At 39.8% G+C, this 14,912-nt stretch overlaps 1 protein-coding gene across 9 annotated transcripts in view; it reads right to left on the bottom strand.

The window, feature by feature from the left end:
* Window positions 1–14,912, bottom strand: part of TIAM1 (TIAM Rac1 associated GEF 1) — a 188,274-nt gene that overhangs the window by 131,097 nt on the left and 42,265 nt on the right. For 7 of the 9 annotated variants that reach the window (XM_083500321.1, XM_083500329.1, XM_083500326.1 and 4 more), the window contains exons 2-3: window positions 11,738–11,791; window positions 5,988–6,157 (exon numbers count right to left, since the gene is read on the bottom strand). The gene's annotated coding sequence lies outside the window, so the exon portion shown is untranslated. Of the gene's footprint in view, window positions 1–5,987; window positions 6,158–6,300; window positions 6,421–11,737; window positions 11,792–14,912 lie in introns of those variants that run through there. The other 2 variants (XM_083500324.1, XM_083500327.1) reach the window with 2 other exon arrangements.

Below are 14,912 nucleotides of genomic sequence, written 5' to 3'. Positions count from 1 at the left end.
CACAGGAGAGAAAACAAGCCAGAGTCCAGCTTGCCATGAGATGTAAACCCAGGCTCAAGGCTGGTTTCTCTTCAACCCAGAGGTAAGACAACAAACCTTTGTTTCTCCTCCTGGCTTGTTTGGTGTGAAACAAGCTACAAGCCATCATCATGATTACAAGCCTTTCCTCTCGGCTTCCAGTTCCATGACAGTGGGAGAGCGTAGGCGATGGAAAAACAAGGATGATAGAGGGTAAATCATTCTTGCAAATTCCCCCCAAGAACGGGCTTCACTCGCACTCTGTCTCAGTACCTGGCTCTAGCTGCAGCATGGAATGCAGGAGCCAGGGAGGCACGGAGTACAAAAGTACTTCGCGTGGCAAAAACCCTCCAATGCTGTCATTAAGAAACAGAGGTTCTCTTGTTAATCAGAGCTTAACTGGACTAAAGTACAGGTGTGTGCTAGAAGAGATGAGATCGCAAACTGAGGACAAACCAACTGCAAGGACTTTAAGGTTTGAATTTGAGATAAAATTCAATTTGCACTTCATTCGGTACAAACGTCGGCGGGAAGGGGAGCCTACGGTTTGTTTATTTAAAGTTTTCCTCTCTACATTTATGATTCGGCAACCCTCCCCTGAATGTTAGTTCAAATTATACCTGTACAAGTGAGGATGGAAGAAACTGGATTTAAAATATGGATTATAACATCAAACTGAACTGTGTGTGTAAAAAAGGGGGAAAGGGAGGGAAGCTCTATTTTGCAAAAGGTTTATGATGGAGACTTAGAGCTAACTCTTCTGCATCCTTTATTATCTATGAAGTGAACTGAATAACACTAAGAGGACTTGGAATTTAATTTAACTGGAAGGATAATTGGCCATATATCTTCAGCTGGAAGGATGAAAGAAGTCTGTGAGCTGCCAAGGAACTGATAAGGTTTCTTACTAAGTCATCTATAATTCAACAGACTGCTCTTCTTCCCAGGCTGAGGGGGGGAAATGGTGACAACAGTTTATTTACTGGGACAGAGCAACTTTTGCAGCTGCTGTTCTCGGTGCAAAACAAGGAAGCATGAGATGGAGAAAGAACAATGATATAGTTTGAGTCCCTCACTTGAGGTTTTATAAATCATTTAATGTGTCAACACAAATAGAAGTTATTAACATGTGGGGGGCCTACTTTAATTAAATTATATAATTTGGTATGTGAATAATTGGTATTAATAATTGTATTATAAATTGGCATTGTTATAATGAGGCTGTTATTGGAATGTAATTGAAAACGAAGAAAAAAATATATCTATGACCAGTCTTTCCTCTCCATGGAACACATTTAAGAGCAGGAGAGGAGCAAAGCACTTTGTATGCATTCAACCATAATTTAATTTAAACTGTGGTTTAACATTGCATTGGAAGTGGGTCAGAGGGAGGCTTGATACACAGGGCTTCTTGGGAGAGTAAATTCCAAGGTTGGAAAGGAGCACCATGAACACGATCTTCTGCTGTCCCATATAGTATCCATGTCAAGAAGAAATTGCATGACTGTAGGAAGTGGATTCATATTAAGACCAATATACTGCTCCTTCCCCACCCTGCACTTACTCACATTTACATGATAGAGTCAGTTTATGTACATCTGAACACAGTCATAGCTAATGCTTTAGCTGGCTCTCCAAGCACATAAGTAAACTGCTAAACCTGCCTCTAAGGGAGGATGCCATTACATCTTCTACTGTACAAGCATCCATATTGTGGATATGGGCAAAGGAAGAATTTGAATTGGCATGCAGCTTCTGCCCTGCTCTTAGTCCTGAAGCACAAATTTTTTATTTAATTTATTACGGCATTTACCGTATTTACTCGAGTCTAATGTGCAGTCGGATCTAATTTTCCAAACCTTGAAACCCCAAAAAAAATCTGCTGGAAAATGTAATGCACATCAGCAAAAAGTTCACTCTTTACAAGAATAAATTTTTATTAGTAGCTTCTTCATGGCTTCCCCCGCAAGCGAAAAAATAAAAATATGAGGCTTTTCCTGGCAGAAAAAAACACGAAGCAAACACCTGACCTGCCACAAAACCCTGGCGGCAGCAGAGTTTTGAAGAAAGGAAAGATCAGCTCAGTTTAAGCTTAAGTTTTACTGTATTTACTCGAGTCTAATGCACCATCAAATATAAGGCGCATCGCATTTTTCACAGTGTGATTTGGCAAAAAAACCTGTGCATTAGACTTGAGTAAATACAGTATATCCCACCTTTCCTCCACAGAGCTCAAGCTGACACACACTGTTCTTCCCACAGTATTTATTTGGTTATTTATTTCGGTGTATATCCTACCTTTTCCCACAACACAATGTGATTGATATATAAAAAACAGACTAAGGTAATCATCATACATATGTTCAGTGTGAAAAAAATCATCATAGGTTAAAGTCCTGTTGCTTTCAATAGGAACTAAATGCAACAAAAAGGAAGAAGCATTCAGCTGTGTTTTACTCTGGATCTAACCCAGAATATTATCCTAACCTGCTTAACCTCAGCTATTAAAACCCAGCCCAACAAGGAAGTCTTGCAACGCCTCTGGAAGGGCATGCAGCTGGTTGTTAAAATTTATTGCCCCTAAGAAAAATGTGTTGTCAGTAAGCAAAGAGTTCCACAGCAAAGACCAATTAATTCCATCCACATAGATAGAAATTCACATCTGTAAGACAGCAGCTCATAAGAAAATACAGACTCCCAGACCCCTGTTAAGGAAATAAGTATGTCCAGCTCAGGAATTCTCACCTCTAACAACACTGATCTGTCCCTTAGGTTCCACTTCTTGGCCTACTAAGAATTTTTCAGAGTGATAAGTAGCCTCTTGATGAAACATCCCAGTTAAGCGTTGTTGCTCAGCTGTCTGACTAGGAAGATCCTTATTCAAACCTCACTCACACATGAAGCTCAGTGGATTACATTGGAACAGTCACTAGCTATCAGCCCAATCTACACCACAGGGTTGTTGCAAGGGTGAAATTGGGAAGTGGGAAGCATGTATGCTTGGAAGAAAGGTGGGATATTGATGTAATAAAAATGGTTGTTGCACATGTTGAATTAGAAGCAAGTGCCACTCTGAGACTTATTACCAAGTAAGTGTGCCTTACAGCCTAAATTCCCAAATAGGGAACGGGGCTCGAATATGCCCATGCATCTCTAAAGGGCATATACACAACACACAACAGGCATGATAAATGGTGTTGTGATGTTTTAAATAAACGGATCTTTGAAATGCTGATAGATGTCTCAGTCGCCACACTATTATTACCATCAAGGCAATAACATGCTTACTGAGATGCAATAAAATGGGTTGTTACATTAACAATAGCCTCCACGATAAAATAATTTGCCACCTTCTCAATTATCACAAGGAAAACATTATGAAAGGGAGTCCCAAGCTGCCATTTAAAATGTGGTGCATCAGCTTTGGCTCTCTCTGGATACCTGTATATGAGCGCAGAGGAAATGGATAGGAAGAAAGAACCAAAAAATATACCCCTTATCTGGCAAAAGGGAAGCACCTGTATTTTCTCCTTGGGTTAGATCCAAAGGGACTTTTGTATGAACTGAAGGTATTTCTGCTTGTGCAAATAGAGTTCACAATTGTACTGAATTACACACCTTGATCCCTGTTACAACCCTCCCCCCCAATCACTTCTCATGTCATTCCAAAGGGCTTCTCAACCCCCCACCCCCAGGAGCACATTTGGGGGGCACAGAAAGCACAAGGAGATATAAGCTAAGAAAAACTGATGGAGAAATCATCTTGTGGATTAACAGATCAAATCTTATAAAATTTCTCTTTACAAGAGCTAACTATGGCTTAAATTGGAATACAGGCAGAATCACTTTCTTTTGTTTAGATGTTCTAATAGTGTCCATATCACTATTTAATGCTAACAGATGTTGAATATTGCTAAACTAAAGAAATTAGGAGCATATGGGGGAGATATGCTAAAAAAATACAGCTTACTTTTCATTCTTAGCTTTAGACTTAATGTAAATTATACATCTAATCCCAACTATGAATCACTATACTGATCACAGAGTCATAGAACTGCAGAGCTGGAAGGGATCCAGAGGGTCATCTAGTCCAACCCCCCGTTATGCAGGAATCTCAGCTTGATCATACATGACAAATAGAGCAGCTTCTCTTGTTTTAGATACCAATATGGAGATTAACAATATCACCATGTAGTAAGCATGTCACATGTGACTTGGAAAAGATTTCATCTGTGTTGCTGAGAAGAAAGTAGCAGAAAGCATTAAATGTTTTCTGACACGTTGGAACAGCTTGCTATAAGATCAATGATCAGAGAAAGGAAATCCCATGTTTCAGGATGAAGTCCTATCCTTGGCACATGTTAGGAAGGAAGCTCAACCACATAAAACACTGCTGCTACTCCCCTCCTTCCTCTAAATATAAAAGGAACTGGCCAGCAATGGAAGGGTGATACCAGATGTGGAAGGAAACGCTTTGATCAATAACTAGAAAAATGTGTTATAATTAAGATCTACCCCTGGAAATTAAGGCACATAGCTCCTCTTCTTTCATTTGCTTTAATCATGTCAACATGACAAAAATCTGTCATCTCCTGGCCTGGTCAATAAGGAAACAGTGGTTCAGATCCAGACAAGTTCTTCCCAATTTGGTTTTGGAGAGCAGGTGGGTCACATGCAGCCGTCGACCACTCTATGCAGCCCACCAAGCCCCTGGAAGCCTGTCTGCAGTTCCCAGCTCATGAGTTATATCAGCTCTGTAGTAGTGGAAAGATGGAAACAGGGACAACAATCTTTTCTCCACTGCCCAGATGATGGCTGCTCAGCAAAGCAGCAGGGACCTTGCATGGAATGATAAACCAAACAATGGCATAACAAAAAAACGTAAGCATAAGAGTTCCGGGAGAGAATATCAAGGTCCTCCTCTGGTCCTGATGCTGAGCTGCAGTAAGGTAAAGCATGGTGTGGGCTGAGTGGGTAGTCCAAACCCAGGATTGTGGCTTATCTCGCTCCAGACAAACCACAAGGTGTAACCAAGGTTACATGCTGAGTCAAGTTCAGCAGCAGAAGGTCATGAGGAGGAGCACAGGAGCAGCAATCTGCTCTCTTGAGAACACCCAGTCTTACTAAGCCATCATTTGCCTCAGTGGGATGTGCAAACTGGCTCAGTGTGTTTCTGTGCAATGTCACTGAATATCCCCAAGTTCCAGTATAAGGGATAAGGAGAAAGGGGAATATATGTGCATCTCCAATTCCTTGTTGCTACTAACACGTCTTTTATAAATATTTCAGCTGGCTATTTTGGAAGGGATTTTGCCCTCAGTCCTCTCAGAAGTCAGTTGGGGGGCAAATGTTCTCCTCACCAAGTGATCTATCTTTGAAGCCACCATTTTTTTTTAGGTGCTTGGTTCGTATCCAGCAAATGGTAACTGCAGAGCCCAGAGTTATAAGAACTGAACTATGTAGGTCTACCTGATCCCCATCACATGGTTACTACAAAGTTTAATTCTTGTTGGTAGTGTGTGCAGTGTGGACAATGATAGAGACTTGTAGGAGGACAGGAACCTCCTGGTGTCAAGTCTGCCCATTGGTTGATGAAGCTCAGTACTGTCTACAGTGACTACCAGCAGCTCCCTAGAGTTTCAATCAGGAGACTTTCCTAGCTGTGTTTTGAATTCTCGGGGATTGAACCTGAGATATTTTGGCATACAAAGCATGTACTCAACCACTGAGCTATGGTCCTTTCCCAAAATAGGTATACCATAGAGTTGTTGTTGTGTGGTTAAAAAAAGGAAAAAAGGAAGTGCCTGCCTTGGAGCAGAAGACTGGACATGATAATGGAGCATCTCTTACAGCTTCACGTTCTATGGCTTGAAGTCTCTCACAATGAAAAGGCAGGCTATTCATTACTGAATATTATGTATATTGCATAACAGATTGAGAAAACAGTACAATAAAATTACAGAACGTACCTCTGCTCCATGGGAAAAGCAGCTAAATGCTCTTGAAGTATTGCAACCCTAAAGCGTTGTTTTCCAGGGTCCAACAGCAACAATTTATGCAGCTCACATCAAAGAACAGCGTGGCTTTTCAAGGCAATACATGTCTCTTAAGAGGATGTGTTCACCAAGCAGATCACAAGCTGGAAATTAAGTCAAATACATATATACAGATGAGGGATTAAAAAATACACATCGAAAAAGACCATATTTTAAGTTCAATTAACATTTTATTTTAATATGGAAACAGCAAAAGGAATTTCTCTTACGGCTCAAATAACCTTACCTAATTCACAGTGCCAGTCTTACTTACGGTACAATAAGCCTCATTTGATTCAATTACTTGAAGGAGACTGAAGGCATTAAGGGAGACCATAATGCTACATCCTCACATTCAGAGATATTCTGCCACATTTAAGTATTTTTGGTGCTGGGCTTGGGGCTATTATTAGCTATATCTGGTTGCTAGGGAAGGCTTTGGTAATGACATGCACCAGCCAGAAAACAGAATCTGATTTGCAAAAGAAGTTGGGAGTGGAACAGTTTAAAATTATGGTTGAAGGGAGAAATGTACAGTATAGGTCCAGTCATATCCTGTAATTACAAAGTGGCATATCAACAGAACTGGGAAACACCTGCGCCCTGACCTTAGAACTCATTATCTAGCAAGAAGGTGGAGGTAAGCACTGTATGTAACTGACCATCTTTTCCGGGACAAGAAAAAAGTCATTCACCAATCGAGGACTCCTATATGCTTCATTCAGGGAAGGGACTAGCAGGTGTTGAATTTCATTTTATCTCTCACATTGTAATTCTACTTAAAAGCAATCCCTATTGCGTTCAATGGGACTTGCTTTCATGTAAGTGTGCATGGGACTTATCCACACATAGGAATAAGCCCTACTGATCTCAGTAGACCTTTATTCTGAGGAAATATGCTCCACAATCCTCCTCATTCAACCATAAGATTATTCTGGTTATAAATTTTACAGGTATAGGAACAAGGCTGAGAGGCAGAATGTCCTGTTAAAAAGGTAACATACTGAATGACTTTGTCTCAGTTCCACTGAAACATTTCACATGTACAGCTAAGTAAAATTAACCAGGTACAGTCATACCTCGTGTTGCGTTCCGCTCTTGTTACAGACTTTCAGCTTACAAGCACGGCAAATCCGGAAGTGTTTACTTCTGGGTTTGCCGCCTGCGCATGCGCAGAAGCAATCTGCGTGCTTCGCACACATGCAGAAGCACTTGATCGCGATGTGCACATGTGCAGAAGAGGCGCTCCAGTTGCAGACTTTTCGGGGCACGAATGACACCCCAAAACAGATTAAGTCTGCAACTAGAGGTACCACTGTACAAAACTAACACCCCTACAACTTTTTTCAGGTCTCATAAGCAAATTAGGTTACACCTTTAGAAAACAATTTTGAAGTATTTAATCCCCAAAGTGCATTTTTTGGAAGGGGAAAAGAAAGGGAAAGTAGTTTTGACATTAAAAAGACAATGAAGATGGGAAGAATTTCTCAAAATGTTTTGAATCATGAAGACCTGTTGAACTTCTAGCTTCTTATGAAGGTTGTGCATGGATTTAACATATTATCTCAGGCATTTAATCAGGCCACATCTGCTGAATCCGGCAAGCATTAAACTTCTTCTCAAACCTATACTTTCTTCACTTTTTGGAAGGTAAAATGAAGAAAGGAAAAAGCAACTTGTCTAAAAGCATTCAAGACCAATGAGTGATCTACTAAGCCATTAAAAAAACAATCTAACCTTTCCTCTTAGTAGCTGGTGGATCAAGTTTGCAGAATCTTAGGAGCTTCAAAAAATGTATTGTTTTAGCCATTTTAAAATTATCATGTTACACTACATACAGATGTTATTCGCTACATGAGTGCAACAGCAGCAACTCTCCTTTGTACATTTTAAATCAATAACTGTGTGCTATTCCTTCATTACAATTTCTTCATGCACAAAAATAAGCCCAACCATTTCACATTTGTTCACAGTGAAGCCTATTGATGCTATTCTAATGTGTAGTTTGGAAAAGTCACTGCCGTCTGCCAAACCAAGAGGGAAAGTTCCAATTGCTCCTCAGAAGGCTTCCCTTTGGACAGTGCCATATCTAAGGGAAGCGGAACACTAAGAAAGTACAGTGGTGCCCCGCAAGACGAATGCCTCGCAAGACGGAAAACTCGCTAGACGAAAGAGTTTTCCGTTTTGGAGGTGCTTCGCAAAACGAATCTCCTATGGGCTTGCTTCGCAAGACGAAAATGTCTTGTGAGTTCCTGCGGGTTTTTTTCCCTCCCCCCCCCCTTTTCTAAGCCACTAAGCCGCTTATCAGCTGATCTGATAAGCCGCTAAAAGCCGCTAAAAGTGCTAATCCGTCAATGGGTTTGCTTCGCAAGACGAAAAAACCGCTAGACGAAGAGAATCACAGAACGGATTCTTTTCGTCTTGCGAGGCACCACTGTATGCATATCAAATTTTAGAAAACCACCAAGCGATTTTTTTCTGGGTGAATGCCTTTAATGGCCTAAGATACATGCAGTAATTAAAAGAATAGTTCCCTTATGGCCAACAACGAAGAAGATTTAATTATGCATTAAGCTATTGGGGATGAAAGAATCATATAACACTTTTGTATTTCTCCTTGGCTGCATTATATAACTGTTGCCTAGTAGAATTTAGCATGTTTTATGTATGTTTTGTTAGAAATTAAAACCACAGAAACACAGAAATCTCTATCGTATGAAGATTGAAGAAAGGTGTGTGGGTGTGTGAAGATGAAACAACTTGTAGCATTTATCTTGCCTCCAGTTGTATACTCTGACATATGCCCATATCTGGAGCTTTGGTATGACTCAACATGGCAAATTTTATTAAGTTCATAAGCTCTCTTGGTTTTAAAGAGGGAAAATCAGACCATAAGAAGTATCTAAAGATATTGATTAGACAGACACAAATAACAAGCACAGGACAGCCCAACTTTTCATACCTGTGGGCCGCTGACTGTCTTGTTGCACAGGCGGGAGGAACAAGGTGAAAATTTGACACACACACACACACACGATCCCTCACGCTGCCTTCCCAAAGCTGGCTAAGCAAGGCGCCATGCTTTGGGAAGGAGGCTCTGGGAGGGTCCTAGAGCCTTCCCATCTCCTTTCCAAAGCTGGGAAGGAAGAGGGAGAACTCTAGGACCGTCTCAGAACCTTCACATCTCCTTCTCAAAGCCCAGCACTTTGCTTACCTGGCTTTGAGAAGGCCACCACCAAGGGGCCACCACCAAGGGGCCATGCAGCCTGAACTAGCAAATGTATCTGTAGTTGATAGTATCCAACACCAGAGGCCTCATCAATAGCTTTAATTAGATATTTTGAAATGAGTTCTTGCAACCATCACAACTGCGGTGAAGATTCTTACTTGATCAGTTTCTCTACCCCTTAATATTAAGGACACAGGACAAGAGTAACATACATTTCACTTTTGATAACAGGGATTCCCCATGTATCAATACCAGTTAAAACAAAATAGATCAATCAGTGTCCAAGTATAAGCCTTACTCATAAAAAAAATATAATTGACGAATCACCGTTTCTGATCAAGATCTAAGTAATAGGTGAAAGGATCTGAGCAGATTTCAAAGGGAACATATAATTCTGTGCACTGGTCAAAGACTCCAAATTTGAACACACATCAAATGGCACATGAAAAGAGGAAGAGAAGAAAGAAGAAGCTTCCAGGAAGAAATGATATACAAAATGTTTTCATGACAAAGGGTTATATCAACATTAGAGTAGAGCCATTGAAATTAATGGACATGACTAAATTAGTCCACAGATCTACTCTGAATATAACTTGGTTGGATACAACCCAATATCTTTTTTGATTAAGTTTACCAGCCCTTATTCCATATGTAGAGGGATATCATTTGAGGTCCTTACTGTGAACAGAATAAATATATATATATATATATATATATATATATATATATATATATATACACACACACACACACACACACACACACACCGTATTTTTCGCTCTATAACACGCACCCGACCATAACACGCACGTAGTTTTTAGAGGAGGAAAATCCGTAGGCATGCCACCCGTAGGCATTCCCTCCATAACACGCACAGACATTTCCCCTTACTTTTTAGGAGGAAAAAAGTGAATGTTATGGTGCAAAAAATACGGTGTGTGTGTGTGTGTGTGTGTGTGTGTGTGTATATATATATATATATATATATATATATATATATATATATATGGCACTAGAAAAGGATACTGTATTTATTATCACATTACTTGGACTGCTTGTCATTCGGAAGTGTTCTTTTCTCTCAATGCTCTCAAGTTTATTGTAAGTGTTTAAACCTGCTTATCAGCTCAAATGTTGGAGTGAGCCCTCACTGTTAAGGTGAGGTGGAGACAATAACTGAACTAATCCAATTGTTATCTTAATTTTCAAGTTATATGTGCAGTAATGCTTCTACCTTCTGATCAACTAGTCGCTAATCTTTATTTGAACACAGGGGGTTAGGAGACCTATTACTAGAGATACCGGGGTTTAATAAAATACACAGAATCCAGCCATCAAAGTACTCAGTGCTTCTTTTACTCAATACAATACCAGACCTTGCACATTTATTGCCCTTACAAGGTCTTACGAGCCCCACATGCATATGTATGCTCTAAGACAGTGCTAAGAGGGCAGTTAAGACAGATCAAGGAGAAGAGGTCACAACTCTGCTGGTGAATGTGGTCCAGCAGGTAAAGACCTACAGGAACTTGGGAGGCCCCTGCCCAGAAATACCAGTCAGGACATGCAAGTTGTAAGGCCATCTGTTATAGCTATACAGAAGCCAACTCTACCTTTCTTTGGGATGAAAGGCATGGGACAGGAGATTTCCTGATAAAGGAAGGACTGAGGAACTCATGGGCATCCCTGGCCTGCAGAAAGATGAAGGTTATTGCAGGAGAGAGAAAAGGAAACAAATGGTGAATGCCCTATCACCCTTACACAGGGGGCCCCACTACAAACACATCAGAGGGATATGGGAAGCACATGACAAGTAGCTAGAACATGTTAGGGTCCCAAGTTTAAAAGAATGGTTCATTCAATGGGTGACTCTTGAATCATGTCTGTGGGAAAACATCACCCTGGAACTGAAAATGTGCATTTTATTTTAGGGGGAAATTCCAAAAAATACTCTTTTTTTCTTTTTTTGCAAGCTCCTGATTATGGATCTTCTCTCTTCTCTAACAACCTAAGCGTGTTATTTTCAGTCAAGACTGAGCACCACTAAAGAAATTCATGAAAAGAAGAGTATGTCACATTAGGAGCTCTTAGACTATTTTGGGCAATCGGTTACTAAAACCTAATGTACAATTAATCTAGATCCACCCCAAATTCCCTTTCTTTTCTCCAGAGCTAACAGGACCACCATTTCTCATTTTAATATTTGCTCCTTAGGTAGTTAATCCTTTCTAAAGTTCTCATGACTCATATGTGTATACTGCTAAAATATTCATTTATCTCACTACAGTGTTTTTATTCTTAATCCCACACTTCATTGGCAAGATCACCCAATGGAATGCATCTGTGGACGCAGACAAAGAATTATCCAGTCTTAACAAGCACCTTAAACTTTAAAAGAGCTTTCATTTATCCTGGATCTATGTAAACAATGAGAATGGGGAAGTATTATACGTACAAGCCTGGGAAATAGGAAATGCAGGAATCATTTCTTCACTTCACAGCTTTAACCCTGGAAAACAAAATTACACAAAAGCCATCAATGCACAGCATGTGCCAACCTGCATATTTAATAAGTTCTGGTCACACAGTAATTAAATCATCAAAACAGTATCCAATCCAAGAAAAAAGACACATAAGACATCTTGTTCCTTGGGAATAATTTCAAAAGAAAAGAAAACAACAACTCATGTGCTCTAGGTGATATGACCCTCCCCCAGTGCTTTTTTCTGGGGGGGGCGGGGTGCAGGGGTACGTGTACCCCTAAACATCTTGTGAATCTAAGTTTGACCTCATTGAGGGGCAGTATTTCAATATGAGCAGGAAAATGAGTGTACCCCTAAACATTGTTTTAGGGGGAAAAAGCACTGCCCTCCCCTATATAATGCATACAAACAATTTTTCTAGTTGGTTCTCTCAAAAACGTGGCATCTGCAACAAGGCCGACTTTACTTCTTTAGGACAGATACAAGCATATTCTCAACTGTTTCACAAAAAATTGATGGGACTTAATGGAGAAAAGCTAGTCAATGTTATTGTGCCAAACTTGCTTAAGCGCTAGATGCCACAACTACATAGACATGTATTAAGTGTAATGTTCCAAAAAGGCTATTTTAGGAACTACTAATTTTACTTGTGAGATAATGATCAGATGGAACACAAGCAACGACAACACTAACAAAATTTGAACCTGGTATCTTCAAAAGGCAAACTTAGGAGTGATTTGCTCTATGAAGAGCCAGTATGAGAAAACAGATACAGTCCTGGTAAATAGACACAATTGAAGTGTATGCCACCTTTTTTGGAATGTTCCTCAAAGGTTATTATTTTGTTATGTTACGCATTTTGTATTTTTATATTGTAAACAGTCCTGTGGTCCTTGGATGAAGGGTAGTAGATTTAATATTAAATAAATAAATACACAGTCATACCTTGGTTGTCAAACACCTTTGCACACATACATTTTGGCTCCCGAATGCCAAAAACTCAGAAGTAAGTGTTCTAGTTTTCAAACGTTCTTTGGAAGCCAAATGTATGACGCGGCTGGTGTGGCTTCCGATTGAGTGCAGGAAGCACTCGAATGGTTCTGGGAGTCGACTCTGGACTCCCTGAACAGATTAAGTTTGACAACCAAGGTACCACTGTAAAATAAAGTATGCACATGTGGCATCAATTGCAAAAGTGTACTTTCTTTTATGTACTATAATAGGAACATCTCAAAAATTCTTTGGAGGGGTGGCCGGGACCAAGCAAGATTTAAACATCTCTGGTGGACTTGTAGGACTGTAAGAAATGCCTAGATTGAAAAGATCGATTGCAAAACACAAACTATAATTAAACACTATGGTTATTCTATTGGGAAAGTTAACAGAGATCACACTTCAAAAAGTTAGATCAGTGGTAGCAACACACAAGCCATCTACAAAACAATAGAATTTGATTCCAATGTATAAAGCATCACATGATAAGAAATATGGAAGGAAGTAGGTAAGTGAACCAAGTTGTTAAAACATTCGTATAGGTTTATTTTTCACCAGCACAACAAATAAATTTCATTTATTATAGTACTCTCTGGTGTGTGTTTTTGTTTTTCTGTACTAACAAACTTTTTTCTTTTCGAACAAAATGATGGAGTTATTTATTACTGCATTTTTATTGCTTTTTAAAAATTGGAGGGTAGGTACAAATACCACGCAATGAAAATGGCTTTTCTATTTGGCACGTTCACTACATTATTAGTGAGCAGAAGGTATCTACCCATTTTCCCCTGTAAAAAGCTGGAAGATATGTTGGGGTATTTGTAAAATATTATGCAAATGATTATGACCTACATTAAACAAAATTCAAAGACTGACTGAGAAGCAAACCTACCTTTGCAAAGCATTAATGAAACCCTACAAAATGATCCATTGTGGATACTGACCCATGCCTTGCTCAGGGCCCTAATGATTTTATGACTGCAGTACATCGGCCATGCATTACGCATTTCATATTCCATAACCCAGCCCATAAATTAGCCTGTCTCTTCATTCACCTTCCAGAAATTTTCCAAGGAAACCTGTTATGACTCTACACATCAGAAAGTAAGACTTAAAAAATTAATATCTAGCCAACTATAAAACAAAAAATCTTAGATTGTTCAGATTCACATCAATTTGTACAGATTGCAGGTGACAAAACTGTACAAATGGGGTGTAAATGCTACAAGGGAAGAACAGAAGCCTCTATAAATGTCTGTTCCCTGGGTAGTTGGAGCCCCTTAAACTCCTGCATAGAGAAGCCAGAGAGTCAAAGACAACTGCTTTTATGTTAGGGCTCAATGAGAGTTCATTAGGAAATTTTACAGAAAACCGCTGAACGGTTGCCTAACAGCATAGAGACTTCTGTGCTGATATGACCTAGATTAAGAGATAAACATCTATACTGGGGAAGGGGGTACATTTACCCTCCCCCAAATGAATTTTTAGCATACAGTTTTATATTTATAGAAGGGATCGTTTATTCTCTATAAGAGGACAAGTGCATGTGGAGTAGAACCGAAAACAATCTACCAAACCATTTACTCCACAAATACTGGCTACAATGCCTTCCTAGTACTGTAGTTGCTCAAGAAGAGAGGTAAGAACCTTCACTTTCTCACAAGGGTCACTTGTTCAACTGCACATGGAAAAATAAGGAATGAGTGATTAATTGCTGCAATATGGAATTTCTTACTGGCAGCTTTTATTAACAACTTCTTAGTCAGCAGGGCTTGAAAAGTCCACTCACTTGTAGCAACTCGGAAGCTCTCCCTGGAGAGCAGAGGACCCACATGCTATCAATCTGACAATACTTTCAGAAAAGAAAAAGTCATAGCTCCAAAGAAAATAAGAGCTTGTTCTAAAGATCCTGCATGTTGCTGCCTGTTTTTTCCTCCTCCTCTTTTTGCATAGGGTTACCTAGCGGCAAATAGATATCGATATACAAGCCGAAGAAGAAGAAGAAGAAGAAGAAGAAGAAGAAGAAGAAGAAGAAGAAGAAAGCGGCTAACATTCTCCTTTCCCTTCCTCCCCCACAACAAACACTCTGTGAGGTGAGTGGGGCTGAAAGACTTCAAAAAAGTGTAACTGGCCCAAGGTCACCCAGCAGCTGCA

Source organism: Podarcis liolepis (assembly GCF_965112155.1).
Source record: "Podarcis liolepis genome assembly, chromosome: 4".
NCBI classification, from domain to species: domain Eukaryota; kingdom Metazoa; phylum Chordata; class Lepidosauria; order Squamata; family Lacertidae; genus Podarcis; species Podarcis liolepis.
Note: the sequence above shows the minus strand (reverse complement) of the source record. Positions and strands in the feature narration are given on the sequence as shown.